This window comes from Parasteatoda tepidariorum, chromosome 5, assembly GCF_982258835.1.
Source record: "Parasteatoda tepidariorum strain Cologne lab strain chromosome 5, Ptep-v5.0, whole genome shotgun sequence".
Taxonomy (NCBI): Eukaryota; Metazoa; Arthropoda; class Arachnida; order Araneae; family Theridiidae; genus Parasteatoda; species Parasteatoda tepidariorum.
In genome coordinates, this window is record NC_141759.1 from 81,507,536 (window position 1) to 81,524,614 (window position 17,079).

At 30.4% G+C, this 17,079-nt stretch overlaps 1 protein-coding gene across 1 annotated transcript in view; it reads left to right on the plus strand.

The window, feature by feature from the left end:
* The first annotated feature begins 15,317 nt into the window (after positions 1–15,317).
* Positions 15,318–17,079, plus strand: part of LOC107456671 (Glycoprotein hormone beta 5) — a 29,380-nt gene continuing 27,618 nt past the window's right edge. Inside the window, exon 1 of the mRNA XM_016074602.4 lies at positions 15,318–15,536. The gene's annotated coding sequence lies outside the window, so the exon portion shown is untranslated. The remainder of the gene's footprint in view (positions 15,537–17,079) is intronic.

Sequence of the window (17,079 nt, forward strand, 5' to 3'; positions counted from 1 at the left end):
AGTGGAAGTGCTTGTGGTTGCCTCATCGTCTTGCCATGGAAAATGCATTTGTATTAATAATGTATGTGAATGCGTCATAATGTAATTTCAAAAGAGAAAACCTAACAATCAATTGATATTCACAAGAAACGTACCTTGACATAACCTTAAATCCGTCGCATTGTCCGTGGGATTGTTTTCACTCATTTTTTACAATTGTTATCCACTAAATTTGAAAATAAAAAATACTATCCTATTAAATTATATGTGTATCAAATCAAACTAAAAAAATATTTATAGAAAAACAATTCGCGATCGCAACGAACTATAGGGGGCGTTGTTGTATGAGACTAATACCTGCGATTTCTATATGAACAGTCATTCAGTTACTCTGGAGACGTCTTTAATGTAGCGTGTAACATTGTAACGTTCCTTCTTTATCGTAGCTTTTTAAATTTAAAAAAGAAAAATGCTTGATATCCTTTCTTATGCAACCAGAAACAAGATGGTATCTCTTTTTTTTAAAGAAGGAACATCCAAAACACATCTGAAAAATATTAGTAAATAAACAGAAAAAAATATGTATCTTCTTATTAGAGTTAAACCCAATGCCTGAGAAATAGTTTTACTAAATTTAATGATATAACCTGAGAGGCCTATTTAAACTTTACATTCCATAGTTTTAAGCATCATATTACTTCAAACATTAAAATAAGAAAAAGTATACATAAGCTTCATAATTTTATTTAATTTAATTCTGTAAAAAAAAGTTCTTTGACAACAATTTTTATCAAAAAATTTTAAGTTTTAATAAAAATCATTATTTAGAAACTAAAAAACGTAAAATAAAGAATGCTTACGATACAAAGCAAAAAAGATAAAACCAATTCTGAAAATTCCTTACATTAAAATAAACAACTTTCATGTTTTTTCTTTTTTGATTCATAATCGGACGCAGAAAGCCATTCTGTAGAAAACTATCATCAAATAAGAAAAAAATTACTTAAAAGTAAAAATTTTTATTTTATAAAAATTAACACTTACCTGCTTTATAAATCAGCAGAATTCCAAAATGATTTGTTCTTCGATTTTTGTTACCATTTTTTAGTGCTACGAAAATGCGTCTTTGGGATTTGCCAAAAGTAGAACAAGATGCAATTTTATTTTTTCAGGAATGAAATATTTTGCCCATTGTCCACCGAAATCCGATAAACTACTTTGATTTTAAATAAAGTGTTTCATTTTATGATTTGTCGCAAAAATTTTGGTGTAGATTGGTGGCACTTAAACCGCTAAATCTGTAGTTACGGTGGCGTTATTACGTAAGTACCGAATTTTTATTCCATACTTTTTTGAATCATATTACTTCAAACATTAGAATATGCAAGAAGTATACATTAACACATAATGTTATACCATTTAATTTTTCAAAACGATTATTTTAACAATTTTTATCAAAACATTATAAACTAAAAAACGTAAAATAAAGAATTCTAAGGATAAAGAAACGATTTTAAAAATTCCTCATAGTGAAATAAAAACTTCCATATTGTTTCTTTTTATTCTTATAGTTCTTAATCAGATGTAAAGAAGCATTCTGTAGAGAACTATCATCAAATGAAAAAAAAATATTTACAAGCAAATTTTTTATTGTAAAAATCATTGCACTTACCTGATTTATAATTCCCGGAGAATTCCAAAATGATATGTTCCTTGTTTGAAAACTTTATTCTCAAATAATAGATACATAAATTATCCCTTCATTACTTTTAGATAACATACTACACAGCAAAATTTTATAATTGATATGAATTTGAATATGTAGCTAAAAACAGAATAGCTGAATTCTAGTTGAACTTATTCTTTCAAAACTAATAAATATTTACCAAGAAAACGATAAAAATTAATTAAAAGTTAGCACAAATGGCACTATTTCAAGTAACTTGGATAATTTTTTATTGTTTTCTGAATTATATGGATACAGAAATATATACTATTCTGTAACGAAGAAGAATATTCTATAACTATTACAATTCTGTATGTTCTGAATTCATATTTATTCACTGGAATGACGAAAGCAAGGTTGACTTCACTTTAATTCGTTATGAATTGAAGACAGAAGAAATGCATTTTACCTTAATACACACATCTGTAACAGTATCCGAAATCGGAAGTCATCAGTTGCAAGTTTGTTGATAATAGAAATTAAAAATTATTGAGGAATTTTTCTTCAAATGTTTGGCGTGTTCTGTTCCTGAAAGATTTACTAATATTCTGGAGATTTTTTTCAAGTTCTTCGGCCTTTTCTTTCGGGAAATTTTGTTTCTTATTAGCTGCTAAAAATGGCGTCTGATTGTGTCATTGATTTTGATGGAACTAAATGAAAACGTGATAAATTAATGTCCGATATTTACAGGCTCCCGCTAGATGGCGTACTCGAGCGTTGCGATCGCGAATACTTTTATGACTTTTATTATTTTTATGCTTGTGAGAACCAAAACAATATGGAAATGAGTGAGGAAAACTGGATCCTACCACGTGATTTCCCGGCCAATAAAAATGTAGCGTTAAACGTTTAACGCAACCTTGTTGGAAGTCGCATAAGAAGTATAACTTTACTTTTCTTTTGACACATTGAAAATTTACTCTAATTATGTGTTTCTAAAAATCTTAGTTTCGCTGGTCACCGGTGACCCCCGTGGCGCTACGAACAAACGGGTAGACTATATTTGAGGGTGCCTCTTGATTCTCGCCAAGTTGTGATCGCGGTTGATCGCCAAGCTGGGCGATGTTGTAACCCAATCGTGATTCTGATTGGTTTAGATTTTAGCGTTATTTTTAAATGTTTAACGGTATATGTAATTTCAGAGGTCCGTTAGTTCTACGTTGGATACCGTTTGGTAAGGTTACTTTTGCTTTGCTTCTAGTCAATAAGATGGAAGGTTTGTGGGCAGTCATAGAAAGGGACTTTAGGAAAAAAAATTTCACCGCCAGTCCGGTACCACAGACGCCATTTTCGATTCGCATTTCGACGAATTTATGTGGAGATGGAGTTACACAGATTCTACTCATGATAAATTTAGAGAGTATCTAACTGCTATTAGAGAATTCTGAGCACCTAAATCTGAGGATATTCAAGCTTAATGAAGAAGTGAGTTGTTTGTTTCCTTTTCTTTCTGTGCTTAAACCATTAATTTTTGTTTCGATTCAAAATGCATTTCATTGGGTTTATTAATTTTGCTTATATTGGGTTTATTGCAATTTTATAAAGTTTTGGCTGATGTTTTGTTGAAATTTTCCAATGTTTTATCGAAATATCATTATTCGGACTGATTTTTGATGGTCCATCATAAGAATGGCAACTTGTTTTGATGGCTTGTTCAGGTTGAACTATAGGAAATTTCCATCATAGCTTCTGAGATATCAAATGTTGGAATTATCGTGAACAACCATCATTCCTATGTAAGAACTCGGACTGATTTATGATGGGTCAACATTAAAAAAAAAATTTTTTTGATGATATATTCCAGCTGAACCAACAAGAATTCCCATTTAACTATCATGGAAATATATAGCTGGAACCATCATGGACCATCATGAATTGTTAACCATGAGAATCGAATTTCTCTTGATGGTTAACCATCATAGTATTAAAGTGACATTTTCCATCATGGAATGATGGAAGTTTGTTGGCGCATCAAAAACCATGAACTCATAGTGGAAAATGTTGGATGATGGTGAGCATCAAATGATGTAGGACCATCATGAATCGCACTGATACACACATAAACCATCTAAATGTTTTGATGGAACCATCAAGAATTTTGACTTGGGTAATGGTATTGACTTCCTTCGTAAATTGCATTGTTTTTATCAATTTACATAAAATAACATTGTAAATTTCTCTTCCTTATTAAGTTCTTTTTCGCCCATACGAATTTTAATTTTGAAGTCAATTATCCTTAATGGCAGTGATGAATTTTAAGTGTACATGTTTCCCAAATTTATTTTGATTATTTGTATTTTGAAAGAATATTTTGTAACTTAAAAGATGTTTAGATCATGTTATTTTACCTACTTAGCAATAAATTTTAAGGTTTTCAGAGGTTTAAGAGGCCTACAATAAATTGCGAAAGAAAACAAGTATTTTTAACACTCTATGCCAGAAAACCAAGATATAAGCTTGTAACTTGTATGGATTACTTCAATTGTTATTTTTCATGGCTGTATGAAGTTTCGTAAGCCTTAAGTAAATATTTAGGGAGATATGAACATTTTTAAAAAAAGAATTAATTTTTTCGCTTTATATTTTTTCATTATAAATATATTCACTGAAATTAAACAAAATTTTTGGAGCAATTTAAGATTAACTAAAAAATAGTCGATTTAAAATTTTAAAAAGATTCGTTAAAAAATGTGCAAGTTATGAATATTTAAAGTAATTCTTTTATACTGCACATGCACTGAAAAAAATCTAAAAGTTTTCTTATAATTTTGTAGTGAATCGTATTTGACAATTAATAAAAAAAAATTTTAAATATCTTAAAACTTTTAAAAGTTTCAAAAAATTTTCTTAATAATTTTTGTATTTTTTTTGGTTTAAAATAAAAATAACAAGTAAATAAATAAAAAAAACTCAAAACAATCAGAGATTTTTCGCAAATTTTATTTTGTATAATAAAACAAACTTTAATAACAAATCATAATACCTTACAATAATAATAGTGTCGAAGCTAAACTTTGATGATATAGAGAAAGAAAACAAGCAAAAGTAAAAATACTTTATGTAGGGAGGGGAGTGATCCCCCACCATGCCGGTCTCATTTTTAATAAATCTTGTTTAATAGTACAAGAGGAAATTTGTGGATAATCGTTCTGAGCTTTCTTTTAAAAAATATGAACTACTTAGAAAATTGGTTAAAACTTTTAAAATTTTCAAATAAAGCTTTAATCATATTCAAATAAATAAATAAGATATTCAAATAAAGCTTTAATCATTAGTTGTCAAATACGATTCCCTACAAAATTATGAAAAAATACTTTAAAATTTTTTCTGCTCATGCGCAATAAGAAAGAACTAGCTTAAATACTCATATCTTGAGGAGTTTTAAACGATTTTTCTTTTAAATTTTAAATCAACAATTTTGTAATTAATTTTTAAATTTATCTAAAAATTTTGTTTAATTCCATTGAATATTTATGAAGTTGAAGCAAAAAACGTAAGGCCTAAAAAGATAATTTTTAATAAAAATGCTCATTGTAGGTTTACAAAACTAAATGCAGTAATTAAAAGTAACAGCTAAAGTAATAGATACAAGTTTTTTACTTGATTTTCTGACATAGGATGCTTAAAAATACTTGTTTGCTTTCGTAATTTGTAGGTCTTCCAAATCTCTGAAGGTTTTAAATCTTACGGCTAAGTATGAAAAATCACAAGAACTAATCCTAACACCTCTAAAGTTACAAAATAATCTTTAAGTGTTTCTTGAGAAATTTTAAAAAATGTCAAAAACTGAAACTCTTCCATTATTGTAAGGTTGTATATATACACTGCTAAAGCCTATTAAAGGATATTGAGGTTGTGGGTTGATCTTGCACATAGAGAAATGTTTAAATGATTGATACATTATAGACAGGCGTAGTAGATTTTATGAGATAAAAATGATATTTGCTTGGCAGAAAAAAATGCGCTTTATTGAGCATTTGGGTACAAAAGGAAAAAACACAATTTGTGGATGTGAGAAAAACGAATAGAAAAGGCGCTTTCTTAAAAGAAAATCGTTTTTAGGGGTGGGGGTGATTTCCCCGGAAGACCGTTGAACACCTTTGAGGCATCGAATCAATGATGTTATTAAAGACGGGGTGGGGTATTTTGTCCCACTCCCCCAGAAGATCTCTTTCCAATTCTTGGAGCGGTAAGCGTCCAGCTATTCGTCTACCTAGAATGTCCCAAACATGCTCGATTGGGTTCATGTCCGGAGAACACGCTAGCCACTCCATCGTATGATTCCTCCTCCGAAAGGAAAACATTCATCAAGTTTAGCACAATGTGACCTTTAATTGTCGTCGATTATCATAAAGTCATCTACAATTGCTTCAGCGTAATGGACTGCTAAAGGTCTCTGGATCTCAACCCTACATCGGCGATCGGTCAGAGCTCCATTTCTAATGATATGGAGATCTGTGCGCTCATCAATGGAGATGCCATCACTCCCCCACCACCAATTCTTACACTTTTGTGCACGAACGCAGATTTGTTTCTAGTGCCACGTTCCCTCTAGATGAAAATACACCTATTATCAGGATTAACAGAAAAACGGGACTCGTCAGAGAAAAGAATTCATGTCTCCAACAGTTTACATGCTCTGTCGCCCGCTCCCTGCGAGCGCGACGGTGCCTTGCTGTTAGCGTGACACACCTCATTTGTCGGAGAGCATGCAGATCTACAGCGTGAAGGTGGTTTTGGGCACTTTGCGACGAAACTGTGGTGCCAGTAGCCGAGGGAAGGTGCTATTGAAGAGGAGTGGCATTCATATTTCAGTGTCTCCGAACAGTTAGCGTTAGATAACGGTCTTTATTGGATGCTGTTGCACGTCTTTAACTTCATCAACTGATGCCTCCAACTCTTATTTAGCAATGGGCGTGAAATTCCCTCTACATATTGTTTTACAACTCTTTTAATTTCAAGATTTAACGGAAGATTTCCATGAAGCTTTTAAAGCTCGATGTGCGCCTATATCACAAGGCTCGAGTGCATTAGTAGAATTTGGTAGAAACCTAATCCAGAGAATTGTTGTTGTTGTTGCTTATGCCCATTTGACCAACAGAAGCATTGAATCAAGTCCATGAACTCATCCAAAAAGATCCCTAAGCCATGTACTATTGCAGCAGGGTTGGAGACCAGGTGGCTCTTCTGTCAGCCAATACACGATAGGATGTGGGCAGGAGCAGACTGGTTCACATTGCACTTAGGGCAGGGTGGATAGACTTTAAGACCAGCAACGTGAAGTTGGGATCGAGTGTGTCCGCTTCATGAAGCTTTCAAAGAGCGTTTGTTTTGATGAACAAACCTTGCTCAGTTTCAAATTGATATGACTTTATGCCCATTATGCCATAGCATTTTCAATTATCCATGGGTAGACGCATTTGCAATATATTCGTAAAATGTTGCTGAGGTCATTGATTCACTTTTTCCAATGAAATATACAGCAGCAACTAATTCTGCAATACTTGGAGGAATTCTTCAGTAAAAAAAAGCTACCATTGCAGGTACTTTTTTTCCACCAGCTGAAATGTTTGCCAAAGTTTTTCTTTCCTAGGAACTATGTAATATAAATCTTTATAATTTTTAGGGTCAAAGATTTTTCCTGTTTAAGGGCAGTATTCAACTCCTGTTTCGTTCGAATTGTAAGTGCAATCACTTTCTAGAAGGATGCCAAGGCTACTTTCCTCTTCAAGATTCCTCTAATAAAGTTCTTTAAACAACTCTCAAATACTATTCTCTGCAAGGGAAGCTTTGCCTCTTGAAATTATCTTCGCATTGCGCTGACTTTACAGTAGACAATTAAAAGAACAGTAGCAAAAAAATGCGAAAATGCATAGATGCATACATGACTACGGTGATATTTGAACCTGCTTGCTAACTTTATGACTCAGAGCATTTGACAGTGGCGATATCAGTTGGTCTAAGAGGTTCGAAGAAATAAAATACTAAACCAATCTTTTATTATGTCAGAGAATTATATCATTGTTGTTGTAGTCAATATAATTTTAATGTAATAATCTCAAATGCTCCACAACTTCAATACTTGAAACAAGTTTCCAGTTCCATCCAGAGAAAATCGCTGATATGAAAAGTTGTCGATGTCTGTGTATCTAGGTAGACCAGTCAGTAAGTGTCGATAACATTTTGTCTTGGCGACTCCAGAAACAAAATATTAAAGCAATCATTTATTATGTCATAGAATTATTTCATTGCTGTAGAAGTCGATATAGTTTTAATAAAATAATTATAAATGCTCTACCACTTTAATACTTGAAACAAGTCTCCGGTCCCAGCCAGAGATGTGACAAAAGTTGTTGATACCTGTGGATCTAGGTAGACCAGTCGGTAGGTGTCGATACCAGTCGGTTTAGGAGGATCAGAAACAAAACACAAAACCAACAATTTGTTTATGTCATAGAATTACTTCATTGTTGTTGCAGTCAGTATAATTTCATTAAAATAACCATGCTCTAACACTTCAACCCTTTCTAAAGCTGTGGTAAGTATTCTTACCACCAATTTTTAAAGACTATGGTGAACTTTTTTTCCACTTTTAATTTGGGTTTGCATTTGTTAATAACTTCAGCTTTCTTGAAGTGCGTTTGAATAAAACTGGCAACCATTTGTTAATTTAAGAAAACGTATAAAATTCATAAAATGCATAATTCCTTTTGGAGATTGTGTAATTTATAAAATTTATTTTATAAATAAAGAAAAATAAAAGTCAATAAGTTGCAAATAGGTCGTGTTAAATATACTTACCACCAAAAAAATGGCATTTTTATAAACTAAATGACTTTTTTTTACTTATATCAATTACTATTCTTATAACAATATCAATTCCAAAAATACTTTAATTTACCTTTACTAGAAATAAAGGGCCCATTAAAGGGTCAATGCCTGAAACAAGTCTCCGGTTTCAGCTTGAGAGAATGAGAGATCTGATAAAAATCGGCGATATCTGTAGATCTTGGTAGAGAAATCGGTAGGTGTCGATACCAGTCGGTCTAGGAAGCTCCAAAAACAAAATATTAAACCGATCACTTATTACTTCAAAGAATTATTTCATTGTTGTAGTAGTCAATATAATTTTAGTGTAATAATCATAAATGGTCCACTACTTCAATACTTGAAACAAGTTTCCAGTTCCATTCAGAGAAAATGGTAGATCAGATTAAAATTAACAAAAAATACAAACCAATTTCATTGAAAAAGGCGGTGATCTACTATTTAACATTATGAAAGGGCATACCCTCCAACTGCTACGGAATTTCCGTAGTTTCAGAAATCTTCTTTTCAGACGGTAGCAAAATTAATGCCTTAATATTTAAAAAAATTTATTTTAGCGTAACTTGTCCACTATTACTTATAAAAGTGCAGGCCATATGGCTAGATTCTTAAGTTCTGAAAAAAGTTTTATGAGAGATCCATTTGCTTTAAAAATTTCTACTTTGGTTCGCTACCACTAGAAAGAATTATTTTCAAAATCCTCATAAGTTGGAGGGTATGTGAAAGGGTGTAATGTATCGTAAGTCTACATTTAAAAAGCAGTTGGTACATTTATTAAAAATATTAGCATTCGTTCCAGAGATTAGTTTCAGTTAACTCATACTATAGCGAATTCTCGCATTATTTGTAAAGAAATGAAATGAACTTTTGGTAATGCTTTTTCTTTTCTTGTCTTTAAAACATTTCAAATGTGAACCATCATCCAAAATATTTACTTTCAGACGCAAACAATTCCTTTCTTGAACAATTTTAATCTCGTGTTACATCAAGTAATTATTGTTTACCAGAAGCAAAAGTCCTTTTAATTTATTATTTAAAGACTTCATATTTTTATATAAAAGTGAATGCTTTTTTTTTACTCAGCTCATTTAAAGTAAGATAATGGTATAATTTTCGAATGATTATGTACATAAGTATGAAGTATATGGCTCTTAATTGCAGTCACCACCTTTTACAGTTCATAGTTACTTTTATCCCTCTTTATTTTCCTGCATATACCATCTTAAAAACTACCCTCTGAATCACTCACTAAGTGATAGAAAGAATCACTAAAATAATATGCCCAAACTAAATAATTAATTGTTAGACAACAACGGCAGTCATCTAGCGGTATATTTCCAAATTTATTCCTAAAGCAAGCCATCTCCAGGATATGGCAAGTTTTCAAACTGAATTGAGATTTTAATGCACAAAATATTCTATGCAAGTTAGGGGATTTTTTTGCATCCTAATTATGTATCCTATGTCAACTTAACTTTAAGGGACAAGGATCTTAATTTTGAAGGAAAAAAAATGGAAATGACTTATTTTTTGGAAATGACTTATTTTCCATTTTAATTGTAGTTTATGATTTTTACAAATTTCTCCTTATTCTTTTTTCCACACATGAACAATTTTATCAAGTTGAGATAATCAATACATATTTTGAAGAAACAAAATGCTCTACTGAATGCACTAATAGGGAAAATTTAAAACAACAAGATGGAATTATTTTTTGAAATCATCATAATACTCGTCTCTTCCAAGAAACACTTAGTTATTTGAATATAATATTGAAAATAATACTTATTGAAGGAAATTGTAAATAGACTCCATAAAAAGTTTAAGTGAGTTTTCAAAAAGTTATTTCGTCGCTAATTTAAACATTATGCTACTATGAGAACTATTATATAGGTCAGGAAATCTGTTTTAATAAATGATTTGAAATATTTCAAAACATTACCTGAAATATAAAGAAATTTAGGTATTAATTACCTATAAGATAAATTTTGAGTTTAAAATGCTGTTATCTTACTTTTAGACAATTTTGATAAAATTTATTTCACTACTCTTTTCGAGAAGATGCGTGTATTAAATAGAACTCAAGGGAAGGTTTTATTTTACTATTCGAAATTTAACTCACTACAGTGAATAAGTTTTCAGAAATATATAAATGAAACAAAGTTAGAGTTCTGTAATCTTAGAATTTAAGCCCAAAATTAAATAATAAAAGTAAATTTTAATTGCACCTAATGCGAATTTAATTAAACCTTATTTGAATTTAATTAGCGTAAAGCAATCATGTAATATTTCTTAAAAGTAATGCGAATTTGAATTAGAATTAATTTTACGTCATTTCTTCTATACTTTTGATCGCTCATACGGGGAAGCATTTTTTTTGTTGGTTGTTTTGAGATTTTTGATCAAATTTTAGAAATTTCCGAGTCGCTGATTTCAATCCTCGTTACAGATTAATTAAGAACTAGTGGGCAGCGCCCTCTGCTCGCTAATGCTCGCCAACGCCCGTTTTTAAAAGCGCTATATGTTGAGCCATCTCAGCTAGATTTGGCATGTGACATTTTTAGCGGCAATCATTGCTCGATTTTCTAGCGTTGCCATTCGGGGAGTTGTAATGAGGCTTTTTTTGTCGTCGTGTAAGAGAAATATATATATATAGATATTTGTTGAGGTTCACTACTTGCCTAATAACACCAATCTACTTCTCGGAATAGTTTGACAAACTACTCTGTAATAAACTATAATTATATACATGTATATAATTATAACAAGCTATGGTACAGTCTACAAACTGTAAAATAAACTGTTGTAAAAGGTATTGATATTTTTAGTTTTGTGAGAAAGATATATAAGTCGAAGAATTTGTATAAGGTCATAATTGTCAATTGTATAATACATAATCAGTCAATTATAATAAGACTTAAATTATTGAAGTGATACTTCTTATGCGACTTCCTACAAGGTTGCGTTAAACGTTTAACGCTGCATTTTTATTGCCCGGGAAATCACGTGGGAAGATCCAGTTTTCCCTCATTCATTTCCATATTGTTTTGGTTCTCACTAGCATAAAAATAATAAAAGTCATAAAAGTATTGTTCTTCTATAAATATTTTAGTTTGATTTGATACACATATAATTTAATAGGGTAGTATTTTTTATTTTCAAACTTAGTGGATAACAATTGTAAAAAATGAGTGAAAACAATCCCACGGACAATGCGACGGATTTAAGGTTATGTCAAGGTACGTCTCTTGTGAATATCAATTGATTGTTAGGTTTTCTCTTTTCTAATTGCCATTTATATTTCACCAAATGCAGCCATGAGGGATATTAAATTATTTACTGCAAAATCTTTATTGCCACTATCCACTGCAGGTTCACAAATTCTGGCACACGTTACTGGTGAAGAAATTGATTATTGTGAGCGGCCTGTGATCCTTGCAGGAGATTTTAATGTGAATTTCTCGTTACCTGAAGCTGAAACATTATTAACCTTCCTTAAAGACAAATTTGGATTGGAAATGTTAAATGGTAGGAATGATCCAACAACCAAAGGGGTGACTACCATTGATGCAGTTTTTGCAAGAAATATTGAAAAAATAGAACTCAAACATTTCGTATCTTACTTTAGTTATCATAATCCCAATGTAAATGCTATAGATTTGGATATTTCTCCACTCGAAAATGATGATTAAAAGATGCGATCAATTGTGAATTGTAAGCATTGTTAATAAAGTTTGTCTTAAAGAAAAAATATGATTTCACTAAAAATCAATTTCTACCCCTTCCTATTTTCATTTCCACAGTACGAAGTTTCACTTCTTCCTCGCGGAGGGACTCCACGCACTATTTTTTTTTTTTTTTACAATATTTAACTTCGATTTACTTCGGCTTTGTTAGCCTAGTTTAAATGAATATATTCGAATACATACAAATATGCAGATTATTCTGATATAAGTTTATATCTTATAAACACGCTTATTTTATTTTAGAAAATATTATATATTTGCATCATAAGTTAACGATTCTTACTTTATATTTTGTATCATAAAAATAACTTTACTAACTGTTGCGTGTAAAATATCTTACTGTAGTTATAAACTTTAGTGTTGTTGAATATCAAAATTGGTGGAGACTACTTTATACCCAATAGTGTAAAATATTCCTGGTACTCCATTATACCAGGAACTATCCTTGGTGCTTAGTATACTGGAGCACCAATTTGATGTAATATAGTTGCTACCATTTTTGAGGTTTAAGATGCGCTAAAACTTTCTCAATGTAGTATTTAACATCTAATATATATAATTCTCTTACGTGGCTCCCAAATTTTGGCTGTATTTCTTTTCCGCCGGTGGCAACATTTGCTTTGTTTTGTTTACGTTACTATTTCTCCTACACGGCGACAAAGAAAAGCCTCATTACAACTCCCCGAATGGCGAATCGACCAATGATTGCCGCGAAAAATGTCACATGCCAAATCTAGCTGAGGTGGCTCAACATATAGCTCTTTTAAAAACGGAAACCGAAATAACCAGAGAGCATCAGCTGAGGCAATCTCATACTATTAAGCTAGGCAGAAGTGAGTAGTCTTTGTCGATAGATCTCTATTTTAGTATCTTGTCGAAAGCGCTTTTTTTCACGAATTTATATATTGCGAATTTATTTGACGATTTTTGATTTATATCACGAATTATACTATAGCACATTTCTAATAGGTTTAATGAATTACATGTCATTTATTTGAATTCAAATTTATTTTAATGACTTAGTATTTACTAAAAATATGTAATTTTTTTTTTAAAAAGTTTTTATATGGATTTGAATAATTGTTTTGAATTCTTAGAATTTTGTGCATTTGCAATGCACCTAAGTTAGTAGCGAGCGAAGCGATCTTGGTTTGCGAAGCAAACCATATAAGATTGCGTAGCAATATTCGGGGGTTGGTGAACGCTGCCCACTAGTTGTTTGAAAACTGCTTAAAAAGTATTTTACATATAGTTTAGAATTTTCACTTTTACAATGCCTGATCAAGTGTTTTCAAACCTGGACACTATCAAAAACGCTACTACTGGCCACAAGCTGGTAAAAAAAAGTTTCTAATTTTGCCTTATACTTTTCATAACTTTTATTCTTTATAAATTATTATGCACACAAGTTTGCTTTCCATTCAAGTCAGGATGAAAGTAAATAACAAAGACTTTTGAAAAGATTAACTCTACAGATGTATATAAAGATATATATATAAAGATAGCCTAATTAGCAATATTTTCAAAATTAGATCTTTGATTTTGGTCGTAAAGATTCGGACCCTGCTATAAATCACTTACTGCTAAATACAGAGTCAGTTTCAAAATTTTGGAACGATGTGGAGGGAATACGATGTGGGAAATACAATTTCAATTTTCGAAAGAATTTTCAATTTTCAATTTTCGAAAACGTGACCAGATGTTTTCAAAACTGGCCACTATCAAAAATGCTACTACTGGCCACAAGCTGGTAAAAAAAAGTTTCCAATTTTGCCTTATACTTTTCATAACTTTTATTCTTTATAAATTATTATGCACACAAATTTGGTTTTCATTCAAGTCAGGATGAAAGTAAATAACAAAGACTTTTGAAAAGATTAACTCTATAGATGTATATAAAGATATATATATATATAAAGATAGCCTAATTAGCAATATTTTCAAAATTAGATCTTTGATTTCGGTCGTAAAGATTCGGACCCTGCTATAAATCACTTACTGCTAAATACAGAGTCAGTTTCAAAATTTTGGAACAATGGGAGAATTTTGGAACGATGTGGAAATTTCGGAACGATGTGGGAATTATCAAAATTTTGGAAAGATATGAGGAGGGGGGGGGAATACGATGTGGGAAGAAAAAAGTTTAAACTACTTTTTTTTTGGATTTTATACATTAGTGAAAATATCATTCCAATAATCTAGCAGATTTTTCAGTAACTAATATGCTGTTTTTTCAATAACTTAAAAATTCCACAATCTAGATTTTCTTGTAATTAGAGAGTTAGAAAATAATATATAAATGGGATTCCGGTACCTCATCTTCTTAAAAAGGTTAAAGTTTCCCAATTTTTTTTGTCTGAGATACATTGTTAAGTCTCTCACAAAACAAAAATTCTTTTAGATTTATTTTAACTGCAACCTTTCAATGATTTGCAATAATTTTATTTATAAGTCTAAAGATATACCTTTTTTACTTCATTTGCATCTCAGTTCAATATGTAAAGCATTAAGAAAGTTTCTTTTACGAAACTCAATGGAATTTAAAGTAGATATTTAAGCACTCGATCAAAATTCCATTTTCAAAAGAACGATGCACATTTCTAATTTTAGAAACAAAGTTCAAATCACGAAAGCACATATTTATCGCGTACAGAAGAATTCACTCCTTCAAAATATCTTCCTACTCTATAAAATATTGAAATAAGGAGTTAAAAATAGCTCTCAACTTAGCTTTCGGCGTTTTAATGTTCCATTCTAAAACTTTTCTCCGCAAATGCAATTTACCGAACTTCCCCGTCACCTTCTGAAAAAACAAAATTATTTGAAACTTAATAATGTATGTTTCTAACTTAATGGCCATTCGGCAAAACAGGTGAGTTTTAAAGTACACCTTCATTTCATACTTTTATCACAGAAAAAAAAATAGTAAAAGTATAATGAAAGAGTTTCTGGCAAGAAATGGTTCTGGCTACAGCCACTTCGTTTTGAAACAACGTCACGAGCGTGGGAGATGACATTCCGCCAATCGGATGGAAGGATCTGTTCTCTCTCTTGCCGCGGAATGCATGAGACGATCGAAAAACCTTTCAGATAACTCTCAATTTTTCAGCGTAGCCTATATCAGCATCATGCTAACTATTGTGATTATTTCAGTGGTTCTCTATTAACTACAACTATCTAGTTAATATAGAAATATTTTGCTAATTTGTATCATAGTTGAATTTGTACGTATATTGCTGTAACAAAAAAATACAAAGGTAAGATTTATATTTTTGCTTTAATAATAAAAATATTAATAAAGTAATTTAACGATAATAATGTATTTTTCTGAAGCACAATATAGTTTTGAATATCTATATTATTTATACAATAATCATAAATCAATTATAATATTTAATGTTAATTTTATATATATATAATTTATATTAGCCGCAAAATAGGAATTCTGGAATTTTATGGGACACTTAGGCATTTTATAGAATGCCGAAAATCAGCCGGAGAAGTAAGAAGTGATTAAACATTTTACACAATACTTAAATATTCTATAGAATGACAAATGGCAAATAAAATACCGAAAAACAGCCTTGCGAAATATGAAGTGATTAAATATTTTACTCAACACTTTTATTCTATAAAAAGGTCAAATGGAAAATAGAATGCTGAAAACCTGCCGAAGTTTAAAGTGATCAAACATTTGACACTACCTGGATATTCTAAAGAATACCGAATGACAAATAAAATACAAAAAAAATAGCAAAATATGAAGTGAATAAATATTTTACACATTATATAGATATTCTATAAAATGACAAATAGATTGCCAAAAATCAGTCGGCAAAATATGAAGTAATTCCACATTTTACAAATTTCTTAGATATTCTATAGATTGCCAAATGACAAACTAGCTATGTATCATATATGAATACTTTATTTTTGAGATAGTTTCATTCTTATTTTTTTTGTTTATAGATAATTATTTTTATCGGAGCAATAATTTGATTTCCATTTAATTTTGATTTCCGTACTAACTGAAACGATGAACTTTGTATATTTATTTAATTTTATTTTAGTTATTTCATTTCATTTAATTTTTTATTTTATTTATTTTTTTAACGTTTTTCGAACAAAAAAGTTTTTCAATGTCTTTCGGTATTGTTTTAAAAGTAATTATTGTAATTTTGAGGAATGAACGTCTTTTAAACAATAATCTTATCATGACTTTTGCATCTCACCTAAGTGTCTAGGAATAAAGAATTTTAAGGATGTTTAGGAATAATATACTGTGGTAAACTACGCATGCCTAAGTAGACAATATAATATATCTCTTATTTTATACTTTGCTCAAAACATCAGACATTCCATAAAAAATACCTGAGTAATTATAAAATACCTGTTTCACATACTGAATTAGCAATGTACAAAAGTACTACTAAATTGTTCTGAGAAAGGTCCTATATAAACAATTAATCTCTCCTTTTTTTATTTATGCTTTTATAAGTAGATTTTTTGTGGCATTAATAAGCCCTAATCAATTAGTATCACTTTGGTTTTAAATAAATAATCATGGAAAATTTTCTTACAAATTTAAATTTATCTTAAACTTTTATTTGCTTCTCAGTTGAGAAAAAGTTTAAAAAATTATTTTTAAAGAAACATTATTATACTTAGAACAATTATCATGTTTATGGAACTTTGACCCTTATTTATAAAAACATAGCTTATGCAGTAACATTTTCAGATAGAGCAATTTTAAAAAAAACATTATATTTTAAAAAAAATGGTTGAAAAGAAACGAAATCA